Source organism: Notothenia rossii, assembly GCF_949606895.1.
Source record: "Notothenia rossii genome assembly, chromosome: 4".
Classification (NCBI taxonomy): domain Eukaryota; kingdom Metazoa; phylum Chordata; class Actinopteri; order Perciformes; family Nototheniidae; genus Notothenia; species Notothenia rossii.
Genome location: NC_136902.1, coordinates 24,646,898 through 24,661,063, shown reverse-complemented (window position 1 = coordinate 24,661,063; position 14,166 = coordinate 24,646,898). Strand labels below are relative to the sequence as shown.

The 14,166-nt window shown below is 41.0% G+C and overlaps 1 protein-coding gene across 1 annotated transcript in view; it reads right to left on the bottom strand.

The window, feature by feature from the left end:
• LOC307036054 (kazrin-like) overlaps positions 1–14,166 on the bottom strand; it is a 182,975-nt gene that overhangs the window by 19,745 nt on the left and 149,064 nt on the right.

Genomic DNA, 14,166 nt, shown 5'->3' with positions numbered 1-14,166 from the left:
AGAGTGTTGGGGGGGGTGGAGAGAAGAAACCTGCTCAGCCCCATCTTGTATGGCTCCACTATCAAGTGCCTCGCATAAATCACACTTCATACTCACATAGCCAGCACCATATTACTGTCTGCAAAAATAAAATCAATCATAGATGAATGGGAGAACTGAGAAAAGGAGACTGAATATGCGAGAAATACTCTGCCTCCTTTGTAAAGTTTTGTTATTTCATATCTCAAAGAGGACAGTAAACTAAGAACATCTTTGTATAAACTGCAACCATTTCTTCTTACGTAGGTACAGCAGGCCATCTTTTTGCTACAGTTTATCCTTTAGTGTCACAAAATTGTAGGAGTTCTACTATTTTGTCCAGACAAATTGCAGATAGAGAATACCTAACAATGCAATGCTCTCCATGACAACAACACTACAAACAAGGACTTAAAATATTTCACCTGAAGAGAACATTATGAGCTTCACAAAGACAGTATTTTCTGTGAACTCCCTAAATGTGTCACCGGTGACACATTTATTGTTGACTGTCACCTTTGTGAATGGCGCATTCATCTTTGATCCTGTGGTCCGGCCATGACACTAACAGTTCATTCTCCACTCCTCTTACAGCAGATGTGCTCCTCTCCAATCTTCCCCTCCAGCACCCACAGATGTGATGGATATGTTACATCAGGACAGCCGAGGCGGTTCGACACCAAACTGTGACAACAAACTATAACGGAGGATATGTGGTGTATCTAGCCTTGCTCCGATGAATTTTTAGCACCACATGGATTACTTTAGCTCGCACCTTTGCTCCCCTGAAACTAAAACAAACCATTTCACTAGTTGTGCGACGTGCTTCCCAGGGCTCTGGAGTCCTTTCATTTGTGTTCACTGACTGAATATAAGTGGTTGAGAATAAGAGCTGCCCGCTAAAAAAATGAAATGTAAAAGGGGTTATTATGACAAGGGTCGAGAGAAAAACGTTGGCGGTTGGAGTGTCATTACACAGAAATATACCTAATGGAGCTGATAATAGAACCACATTTTACGGAGCAGCTCAAGCAGAAACAGCCTTATTGGCAAGGCAAAGAGCTGGCCCCTGCTGTAGAGTTCATTGGTGTTTAAAAATCCTATAACAGACACAGACTACATTTGATTACTTAGTCATTAAGTTTGCATGTATTGATTTTGCATAGTAGCACTGCAGGGACTCATAAATAAATGACAAGGATCCGTTTCCTCTTTTATAGCCAACCCTTAATACTGTTTAACAAAAATGGTTTGTATGACACACACTCCCTTATAGAATCAAGCAGCTTCTTTGGTGGCTGCATATGTTTGAAGAATTGTCACCAGTACAAATCTTTGGATGTCAAAAATAGAGATATTGATTTTAAACCTCCCGCAGTAAGTTATATTAGTCTCAACTTCCCCATCAAAATATGTTAGCCAGCTGTGAGTTTGATCAATGTAGGAGGATAGATAATGAACAGAAAATAATTACATACAAATGTATTTCCGCTGCAACGTAGAAAGAGAACTTCTGTTGTTATTGCAATCTGCTAATCTCTAATTTTAGACTTCCTGCTGTTTACATTTATCACAGTGGCACATTGCACAACTTTAAATAATCATGTGCTTTAAATGTGTGGTTTAATTTAATTTAAAAAAAGTGTATTAAAAGTGTTATACATCATAATCTTGTCTTTGCCTTATTGAGTGCATTCGTTTTTTAGACACAGGAGAACATAAGAGCTTCAATAGATGTAATCAAATTCTTAAATTGTTACTAAGTGCAATGTGTACTTTATCTATTGACATATATGTTATAGCACCACATAAAACATAATGGATAACATTGAAAGATATAACAATTATCACCCCTTCTTGAAGATGCAACAGTAAGCAGGCACAAAGTATGGCTAAGTATGGGGTAGATTTAGATTGTTTGCCCAAAAGGGATACTAACACTGAATAAGACTACCTCGGTGATATACAATGACAACCTTTTGCCGGTTAAATTTGTACACTTAACCGGCAAAAGGGTCCTCACCAGCTATGATAGGAAATGAAAGATGTCCCGTCTCAGTAGTTATTAGCAGAGTGTGTGAGGTGGAAACAGATATATTATTGTCTTTTCAAGCTTTGAGCAGGTGAGCACTGTGCTGGAGCTCTCTAGATAAGACAGTCAGAGGGTGGGGGGGAGGGTGGGAGTGAGGTAGAGGGGAGCCAGACAGCCACCTATTTTTCAATGTCCGCATCTCCTGAAGGTTGGCGAGAAGCATGCGCTATAAGCTCTGCATTACAAATGACAGTCAGAGTGGGAGCTTCCTGATAAGAGTAATCTCCCCCTCTCTCCCCTCCGGACTCTGTGCAGCTCATTCCCATGGAGGGTCCCTGCCAATGTTTGTGGGATGCTCACAAATCAGCACCTTTATGAAAATGCAAATAATTGAATTATCTTTGTTCATTTTTAGATTTCCTTTGTTTTTTTTGTTTTAATATCGTGTAAATTAATGTTGAAAAGTGTAATAATTGTATTAAATACTGTGCACTTTTTAAAACAGCAGCAATCAGGTGTTAATAATATAATTCATACACACACTGATGGTGTCACACTGCCTGCATGGGGTTAAACTTGAGGTTTAGCATCTTGCTTAAGGACACTTGACATGCAGAGTCAGGAATCAAACCATCAACATTGAGATTAAACAACGACCCGCTATTCCTCCTGAGCCACAGCCAGCTCTTGAAATGTGAAAAAGAATGTTACCCTGGAAGGAAAATAATATGAATCGTTTTTTGTATTTGTTATTCATTAAATCATTTCACCACAAAACCCACGTTTAAATGTTACACGCCTCAACCAAGGCTGCTGTTTTAGCTGCACTCCTCCTCAACTGTCAGTAAAAAACCTTCTGGCTTTAATTATTTCTCTTCCCAAACAGAAAAAAGAAAAGACAAATTCCAAAAAGAGACGTTTCTGTCAAGTGTGTAAGGCTGTGAGCACACAGTGAGTTTGTGTGTGAATTTGCAGTGTGTGCTAGTGACTGTGTTGCCATCACTACCTCGGAACTCGTAGGGATGAGAAGATGTTTCAGGGTCGGATGTTTGCTGACTCTCTGCTGTTAGCTCGGCCTTCAGCAACACCTATTCCCCCAGCATATTCTCTGCTCCTGACTGACAGCTACCTCACAAAGTGTATAGTATAGTATATAGTTGAATATTTAAAAGTTATATATACAGCATTTAGGGAATTGATGTAGAAACTATTTGCTGTTTAAAGATTTAGTGGAGTAATGGCGTTCTGAGTAGAGGATGAAGTGATGCAACCTGATGTTCTCCGTGCTTTGTTTATAGTCTGACCACAAGTGGACGCTTGTGCATGTGAGTCCTATTAGTGGCTAGCTAATAGCCTCTGCTCTTTACCACTGATAATGCCGTCTTGATCGGTGGGGTTGTCGCAGAAACGTTAAACTCACCCTCTGGTTCCTCTTTATGTTGAGGCTATTTTTTCTCCATCATTACTGTTGCTGTTGTCTGCACTGTCTGCGCAGTTAGCAACGCTATCCATCACCATGTTGAAATGCAAACATTTTTGCAAAAAGTTGATCATATATCCATCTAGCAGTTATTTGACAATACTATCATTCATTTGGAGTTATTCATGAGCATCTAACATATGCAGTCCATATATTCACTCTCTTTGAGCTCTGTATGTGGTCTCTACCAACTCCAGAGGGAAATCCTTTGCTATATAGCTGTTTATCAGCTAGCCTTTAACTGTGTCATTTGGAGCCGAGCAGGAAGTGTGTAATGGATTGTTAGAGAATGTCCCCTCAAAACAGTTATCAAATGACAGCATAAGTTAGACCCTCAAGAAAAACGCGATTCTGCGATCGCAGAATTTACCGCATAATCAGCAAAATGGCACAGATCTTTAAAAGGCCGCATATTTATCAAAAGGCCGCATAATCCCCGCATTTTTCCACACAAGGTTGAGAGAAAAAAAAGTTAACTCGTCTTGACGTGAAGTAGTGATGATGATGATGTGACGTCATCAGCTCGCGCATCACAGAAGGTAAACAACATCGTAGAGTGAACGTGTGGAACTCACATGAGAGAGAAAACACCAAGATGAACAAATCTGATCCATCTCATTTACCGACGAGCATTTCTGCTAAAGACCGGGCAAAGCAGTACCCCGATGTCTTTCACGTAAGTGGGGGGAAACTATTCTGCACCCCGTGCAACTGTGTGTTGGAGCATAAGAGAAAGTCGACGGTGACGACCCACTTTGATTCATTCAAACATTCGAAAATGCTTTCTGCTGCTGCGGACAAGAAAGCCAAACAACTCACGTTCACCGAGGCATCAACCTCCAAAACCCTTTCGAGGGCTACAAGAAACGAAGTGAGTAGCCTACAAGATTGAAGCTGGTCAGATAACAAACGAGTAAATGAAAACAGAATGAGGCGGAGAAGTGTGTGTGTGTGTGTGTGTGTGTGTGTGTGTGTGTGTGTGTGTGTGTGTGTGTGTGTGTGTGTGTGTGTGTGTGTGTGTGTGTGTGTGTGTGTGTGTGTGTGTGTGTGTGTGTGTGTGTGTGTGTGTGTGTGTGTGTGTGTGTGTGTGTGTGTGTGTGTGTGTGTGTGTGTGTGTGTGTGTGTGTGTGTGTGTGTGTGTGTGTGTGTGTGTGTGTGTGTGTGTAAGAGAGAGAGAGAGAGAGTGTGTGATTAAAATAGCCGAATTGCTTGTACAATAAATAAACATTGAATGTGTTTAATTGAATAGGAAAGGGGTTTAACGTTAGTGGCAGGTTGTGTGTGAGAGAGAATAAATAAGACAGCCCAATATTTAAAAAAAAATCTATTCTTTTTCTCAACTTCCCGCAATTTCACCGCATAAAATCACATAAAAACCCCGCATGTTTAATCGCATAATAAAGGATTTTAGCACGCATATTCAAGGGTTTTAGCCCGCATAATCAAGGATTTTTGCCCGCGTTTTTCTTGAGGGTCTAATAAGTACAATAAGTAAAAACATCAACTAACAGTAAAGGTTACTAAGGCATTAGCTAAAACCCAAGAGAAAGCTAAACTGTGAAGCCAAGGTTACTGCAGATTCAAGTGAAGTTTCCTTGCTACATGCTAAATGAAGCTATTCACAATAGTATTAATAACATACACAAGATAAAGAAACAATAGATACAGAGAATGAAAACACTCTTAAATGTGTTGTACTGCAACTTTCACTTCAATAAAACTAGTGCCATAATACACTCAATACCCAGAAGTACACAACATCTTGAGTGGGGAGTCTCTTACGTGCTTAATGTGTTTCTCCGGCAGAAGTCTTACGCCACAGGAATGAACCAGGGCTAATGACAACTGATCCTCTTCTCTGACTTGATTGTGGAAGAAATATGTGCATTCATTGACCCTCCCTCCATCTGCCTCCATTCCGTTCCAATTCCATAAACAGGAATTTAAGTCATTATGATTCATCGAAACAGTAAATAAAATCCCCATCCCCGGCCACCGATGTAAATGTCTGCTTAAATGTGTGCATTTGCATAATAGCCTCCATGCATCAGCTGAGATGCAGTTGGTAAAGTATGAATCTGATCAGTGTCATTTCCTATTTGTATGATTTGGGCAAAATGGCTGAAACTGTCTTCCTAAATGATCCCGCAGCCTTTGAGTAACAGCTTTGGTAGACATAAAATGTTTCCAAAATATCAGCACTTCTCTGGTGACATCAAATCTGTCGTCTCCTGGATTTAATGGTGCTAAAAATAAATGAAACATTTGAGCTGAAAAAATGCCTCTTTTTAAAAAAATACAAAGACTTCTTCCTACTGCGTGTGAACAATTTTAGATCCTAAAACATCCATATTTGTCGAATAATCAGCTTTTTCTCGATCTACAAAGAATGTGCACACATTAAAATTAGTAAATCTCATTCCATAGTGACACATTATAGCCTCTCTCTGTATTCATGTCCCTCTCAGTGTCTCCCACAAACTCTCTCGACTATACTGTTCTTTCCTTTTCCAGTTCCTCCTCTTCTTCTGCTACAAAAAACTGCAGGATTTAGAACAAAAAGTTGCAAAAGGTCCAGCAATCTGTCAGAGTGTCCACTGGCCATGAGGCAGCTGAAATTGGACTAGGCTGGAATGGGATTGGAGGTTGAAAATTGATAGGGAATGACAGAAAGTGTCTAGAGGGGGGACATTTTTAGATTGGTTCTCCCCTCTTCAGAGTGAGTTGGAGGGAAAAACGGGGTGGGGTTAAATGTGTGCCTGTTACTGGAGACAAAATCAATTAAGACTCCTATTGTTCCCACAGAATTCTTGTTCGGCTTGCAGAGTGAGATATACAGCACAGACCCAAACTGACAGTAAGTGAGCAGGTGATGGTTGATATAATGGGCGATACTATATAGCTGGGGCAAACATATGCAGTCTCTACAGCAGGCACACTAACTTTAAAAGGCATTATAACTTGGTGATTAAGACACATTATGTGTTTGTCCTGCTTGAATTACGGCAATAAAATATCCTATCCGACAAAAGAGACAACATACCAAGTACAGCTATTGCTGCAAAATAGATTTCTTAAAAAATACATCTTCATGAAGAACGTTATATTTATACTATAAATAAAACGTTTTTCAATTACTTCATGTCTTTTTGAAGTAATTGGAAGAACATATTATGCTTTTGTCCATTTTCCCTTTCCTGTACTGTGTTGGGTTTTGTGCATCTAAATGGTCTGCAAAAGCCAAATTCACAAAGTTCATGCCAGATGGAGTTTCTCTGCCACATACTCGCCATGGTTGAACTTCTTTGTTTTTTTCCAAAGCGTTAATCAGCAAGTGCTCCAATACATTATGGTGATAGGCTAAGGGTGGGACATCTCTTAGTGGTTGACCAATCACAACAGAGCTGGCCAACTGACCAATCAGAGCAGACTAGGCTCTGGTTTCAGATAGAGGGCGAAAAGAGGTGCTGCAGAACAGGCAGCATGACAAAAATAAAGCCCTTTTTTTTTTTCATTAAAGCATGGAAACATGTCACAGGACAAAAGAACAACCCAAATCTGGAATGTGTTGAATGAAAAGGTAATACAAGAGCAGTCGGGGTCAAGAATTTGAGCAGCAAGTGCTTCCATGATGGGAGGCGACAGCCCAAACTATTTGTTTTGGACTTCACAATTCAAACGGGGCTCTGCTTTAGGTGCTGTTTACACGGGTACGAAACGGGTTGCATCCGCTACTTTTCTCTTTCGTATCGCCTGTTCGTTCACACGTGGCCGTAAAGGAACCACAGAAACGGACCCCTAAGACGATAACGGGTCCCAAGGTGGATAGATCTGCGGACGGAACTCTCTGGGGGGCCAAACGGCTCCGTGTGTACGTCCTATACGATCATTTTCCTGATAACGATGAAGCCATAGCCCCGCCTCTCCCCACCTCTGCTGCTCACTGCTGTAGCATGGTCATTAGCTACTGTCAGTAGCTAATGACCATGCTACAGATGTTAGTGCAAAATCTACAGCTCCTCTACCACAACCATCAGCAACAATTGGACAGCGAGAACTAAATGAACTACATGAACTACATGTTGCTAAATCCACCCCGGAGAATACAGAAGGGCAACCAGGGAACCATACTCCGGGGGTCTTCTTCGCTGCTTTTGGTGTATTTTGTGGCGGAAGTACAGCGCCACTTACAGGCCCGGCATATGTACTACAACGTCTCCGGTCAAGGACAAAATCGTAGTACAGTAAGCTCTAGGGATGAGAAAAAGGTCACCTATTTACGAGTGCTCTTTTACAGTGATGAGAATAAAAACCTACAATCATGTTATAATCTGTTTTCACTCCCTACTGTATATGCAGATGCTAATCTAAGAGACATCTTGAGCCGGGGTCTTTAGGTTTAGTCTTCTCTTCCTGTTGGCTTTCTACAGTCTGTGTGACAGAGCAAAGAGCCACAGAGCCAGCACTTTACCAGCTACTCTCCTATTAAATCCATGAGAATCAGCGGTGTTAGGAAACTACATGCAAGAGAGCCTCCAGGCTAATGCACCCTCTCCGCCATAGTTCCATTTCCCATAATGATTATATCCCAGGATGCACATACATAGTTTTATTTGAAAATCTACAATGTTAGAACATTGACACAGGGGGGTATTGAACATTCTGCGCACTCAATGGTGTTATAGATGCTTTCACAGAAATACATTATATTTAAAGAGCTTCAACTCTTAAACTGATGAATTATTCAATTTAGCAGAATTGCTGAGAATGTTAAGAAAGTTTCATTCAGGCGAAACATTCTCCCCTGCACATAATGAATGCATGATGGGGTCCTGATTAATGTTTGCCCTTTGCAGACATGTATGCAAACAGCAGCCATTAACTGACCTTTCATTCCTAGGGGAATGTGTTTGTGTCCTCAGGACAAAGAAACTCACTGAACAAACTGCATTACAAATGATAGAAACGTACCCACTTTGCCTGTTACTTGCACTGTCTGGAGATTTGCCCTTATTAAAATACCATAACAATGATTTAGGAAAGATGACAACTAACCATTTTAGCAAAAAAATCTCTTTCAACTTTTTGCCCAAGTCATTTAGCATTTAATTTGCATTACCACACAACCAAAAAAGATGAACAAGGCTGGCTAACTGTATTTCATTTGATAACAAAGCAACATTGAAGGATTTGCAGATTCATTTGTATATCCTATAGAAATGAATGGAAACCAAGAGTTGCCTGAATTGTTGTCCTGCTCAAAAAATGAATTTGAAAATGGTCAGCATTCATTGATAAAAATGAACAGTTTTTAACATGCAAAAACACAGATTTTGTTCCCTAAAATGTAGCTGCAACTAACTGTCTGTGATTTGAGCTATTTAATATTATTCTAGTGCTTAGTCTTTCATCTCTAATGAGATGCAGGCGTCATTAATACAGTTCAGATTGTGGATCTGTCTCTGTCTCCCTCACATGTACACACACATCTTTATGGAACATTGATAGCAAATTCATCAGTGGCTCATGACGGCAGTAACGCCTGAGCTCTGACTGATGAATGCAGCCTGCAGTGTCTGATCTGTCTGGAAGTGCTTGGCTCTGGATTAGCTAGTCAATTCTCATGAGCAGAACAATATCCCTGCGTCGCCCAAGGAGATGACAGGGTCACGCCTGATGAGAAAGGAAAAAAAACACATCTTGCCTTGGGGCACTCAATCACAGAAATCAGGTTCTAATATGCTGTATTAACAGAGACAGAGATGAAGAGATATTGGAAATCGGGATAACACATACGGGGATGGATTGCCTTTTATAGACGAGCACACCAGTGTTAAGGCAAGCCTCATTCCCCATGGTCTTTAGCTTCGTTTAAACTCATTATTGCCTTGAAGGTGGAAGATTATAAAGAGGAAGATACTATCAACTCTGAATTTACGACTGAAGCTTTAAGCATTTCAGCGCATTGAATGGATTTATAGGCTTTAAAATGTAAATGTATTCAATTAACAATCATGTAAAATAGAGTAAAGCTGTAACCTCGAAACAGCAAAGATGGTTTTCTTGTTTTGATGCTTTTTCTGTACAAACTACAACCTTAATTCTAAAGAAATCGAGGTTGTCAATGTTTATTTAAATCAAAAGGCATTTAAATGAGCATGTCACTCTCTCCCTTCGAGTCAGCCAGTGTCGATCAAGAAGCCGCTGCTTCAACATCACAGAATCTGACATCCACATGCTGGCAAGCCTATTTCATGCTCCAGGTCCTTGGAGTAATGGGGGCTGAACTTGAGTGAGAGAGGGGTTAGAACAGAAGTCGTCACTGAGCAAAGAACTCATCAGAGAGAAAGATAGGCAGTAATCTCCACCGCATTCCACCACAATCTGCCTCTGATGGCCTAAAAAACCCTCTCGTGCGACTGTGGATAGCATCAGCAACTGGCCAGAACTTGCATGGCTTTTCTCAGAACGACACAAACATGCCAACAGAGCTCAAATATACACTGTATATATACAGTATTGTATTATTACAAATGTGCAATTTCTTACTTTACATTTGTTGGTATTGTGGACTGAACATGACACTAACAAGCATCTTTAATTGTGGTGTCCGTTTACAAAATTACATATGTAGCCATCTCTTATTTTCACAGTCTGTACTTGCTCTGAATTGACAGTAATCTTTAAAAGAAATGCAGTTTTTTTCTCTGGCGTAAAAACCACAAACAGTGAGATTAATGTTGTTCTTAAGCTGCAGATGGACAGATATACCTGGAAGACTTTTCAGATTTCTTGGTCATGGAGATTAACAGCAAAGTTTCTATGAAACTGAAAGAGGCACTGTTCGGGTCAAGAGGGGCTGAAGGGAAGATAAGATAGCTGGTAGATGCAAAGATGGAAGAGACTTCAAATTAGTCAAAATGGTAGCTTTTCCACAGAAGGCAACTCTCCTCCTTTGTGATGTTCTAATTAGCTCCATGCAATTTATCATCCTCCAGTATTTTGTATCAGTAGGCATTCAGGTGGCAAATAAATGCTGCGTGAAAACTCCCACAGCCAGTTTCAAAGATATTGTTATTGGATTATTATTGCAGAAAATGCAGGACTTGCCAATACTGTTGGATAGCTAATTATTTATAATGCTCTTTGAGTGGTTGTCCTAATGAATTGGGGCTTTGCTACGGTTCTTCCTTCAGATAGCATCTACAGTTTGAGGAGCTTACCAAACATGAGGAGAATGTTAATTGGCTGCATCAGGCCAGGCAATAATTGCTGCTGGTTACGCTTGATAGGCTGCACTGGTAAGAGCATTTCATTCATTCAGCCATGATGAAACAGCATCAATGTGAACACCCGAGCTGTCAGCATTTAGCTTGTTTTTTTTACATCTATTTCCACTGGCTTTAGTTCCATGTTATTGTTATACATTGTTATGCACAATGGGAATTTTGCACAATTATGTTTACCTTATATTCCCGGGTGTTGTTGTTAAGCATATTGCAAAGTATTAAACTGTTATTTTCAGAGAACAGTCTTGCTGTGCATGAGTGGGAGTGAAGTGGATAACGAAGCAACCATTTCTGATGCAACTGGCCAATTATTACAATGTACTAATTATTAAGTGAGACTATGGGTGTTTGGATGGGTGTCCATGCTTGTGGACAAAGCATCTGTGTATGCATGTGAGTCAGTTTCTGTGCATATAGTTGAGAAATGACCTTTGGTGCTGAAGGCTAACAAGGCTGTTATTTATAGTATTGGCCAAATGGGAGGGCAGACACCATGTCACCATGTATAATTCATCACACTGTAGATGACTTCCCACACACACACAGAGTCTGCGTACCTGTATGAGGTGGCTCTTACCGCTGTGACTAAACCTTACATGAATCATCCAAACAAACGCATCAACAAACACGTTATGTGGCCAAAAAATGAATTCAACCACGTGGAAAGTCAAGCCAAGGTGACAATTATGTTTTGGCAGAAAGTACATACTGTAGGTGCCAAAACAATCCTGGTGGCCTCAATAAGATCCTGTAGCTGAGATGTGTAGCTAATGGTTGTGGAGTTAAATTTGTTCCCAGTTTTGGAAATGAGCAGGGACTTTGCTGACAGCTTCATTTAATAAGGCTGCAAGACTGAAAAGACTGTCACTGTAAATGTGAGTTACCTTTTGAGTGACTGAGAGGAAGTTCTGTCATCCATCCAAGTGCATTTGATGAGCTGAGGAGTAATGGACAGTGTCTGAAAAAAGTGTTGGATGAATCTAATTGGTGATACTTTCAAATGAAGCAGCCAAGGTAATCAGAGTTTCACGAGTAAATGTGATTAGAGGCTGAGGTGTTCAAACAGAAAGAGATGCAACGTCATAAAGGCTCCAATTAGTTCTCCAGAATACGAAATGACTCCATGCTCTCGGAAAATATTTGCCAATCTGACCAAGCTCGCCTTATGATTATTACAGTTGCTTAACCATTTTTCCTAACTTGATTGTCACGGGCAGCTGATTATCTTTAACTCGTTCCAAATTGTCTTTCGCAATGGTGAAGGAAACTAGCTAGCACCCGCGGGAGCAGCTCGCAGCATTCACCTGCAGGCACCGTCAGCGGAAGAAGGCAATTACAGAGCCATGACCAAACTCAGCTGCTTTCGCAATTATGTTGTCAAACTGAGCCTGCTGGAAGAGCATACACAGTCAAACACACACGTGCGTCCATGAGTTGACTTACAGGCATGCACACATGGACAAGAATGCCAACGAATTGCAGGTTGACACGTAGAGCCCTGACTTGATCCTGAGAGAGTGTCAGTCCAGTAACAGGCTGTCCACTGCAAACCAACCACAGCTTCTGTTTTACAGCCGGTTCACAGAAGGTGTTAATCCACAGTGTTAAACCCTTCCTGACATCAAATCACTCATCTAGGCGTGCTGCTTTATCCCTGAGTGACAGCCGTGAGACATGAAAAAGCAACGTATTGTGACATGATTTGATGTGTCGTCGCTGGACTTGCAGGACCCAACAGAGCGGGGGAATTGATGTGACATTTTACACATTGAAGTAAGAAAACTGAACATTTCTCCGTTATTCAGCTTCGCAGACGTTATTCAGCTTCGAAGACATCAGCTGCAGGTGTGATTATACATAATCTGCTGCTATGGTTACAAGCAATAATGGCTGCATGACTAATGTTTTACAATGTTCGGTTTGCAAAGACAGACCGCACATTACCCAAGCGGTAATCACAGAGGCTGTCACAGAGATGTGAGTAACCGAGCACGATTGCAAATACATAACCACACCTGGGATAGTGAGGTTTCTGCAAAGACAGCCAGCCATAGCCTGCAGGTGTTTGTTTTGCTTTAAAAGCTCCAATTGTGTCACAACCACACCTCAGTGTTAAGCCTGAAGGACTTATACGTGCTTAAAAACATATAACCAGTTGACCAGTTTTACGCAACATTTCTGGGTTGCTAGCACATGGAATTCCCACAAAACGTAACATGCAGATAAGGCATAGTATGTATATGTATTATTTTAACTTTTACCTCTGTGTTGAGTTATTTTCAACCCAAGGTTGAAGGGCAGGTGAAGTACCAGTATGTAGATAAAATACAGGTATTTGGAAGCAAAACAGCAGCGCAGCTCTCACAATGGCAAGTCTTCTCAGCTGTTGTAATCTAACGCTTTGCAGATAAAGAAGTCTGAAACCAGTCTGGCTGACACAGCAGAAAAAAGATCTCTGTGAATGAAGAACATGCACTCAGGCTAAAAGCTGCAGCCAACAACCCCAAACCACTTTGTTTACAATAGAAACACAACACAATGCCTTCTTTACATGACCATAAAAACAGTGTTGTTTGGAGACAAACTTAGCCAAACACCACCCCCCAATCTGGGATGTAGTCATTGAAAGGTAGCAAAACTCAATAGAAATCTACTCAGAAAAAATTAGAGACTGATCTGTGACACCTCTGAACCGAAACGGCCCAGAAAAATCATGAGTCATGACTATATTTTTGAATCCTTTCGTTTTGTATGTTAAAGGTCAGATCCCTACATTAACATTTAATTTCAACAGCTCTACCAGTTCAATCTCTGCATGTCAGTTGGGGAAAGAGACTTTGTTTAAACTAACTTGAAAGAAAAGTGACTGCAGAAAGATCTGTTAATGGTGGAGTCTCCTCTCAGCAGCTACTCTGAGGTCAGTACAGGTCAAAGTCTGCCAACGGCTCTGCACCTCAGCAGAGACAGTGATCCACTACGAGACGTTACTCTGCCAACACGTGTACATGACGCTCTACAAGCTAAAAGCAAACATTCCTCCCCGCCATGGCCTCAAAAGAAACAGAATGAGCCACCTTCGCATTTTTCCTTTCACAGTTTGAGAGTGAAGGGCTGTAACTCGCATCATATGACCGTCTAATAGCCTTAAGCAGCTGCACTTGTCTTTCCCAATCACTCACCAGACTTTCCCTGCTCCCCGTCTGACTTCATCCCCTCCTCCGAGGGGGGTTCTCCAGAGGATTCCAGGATCTGTCAGGTGTGTGCCAGAGACTTTCAGGACAGAAAGACAAACTCCAAAAATGATCCTCTCTCTTCACAAGCGGATCTAGCTCAAAGAACGTCCATTA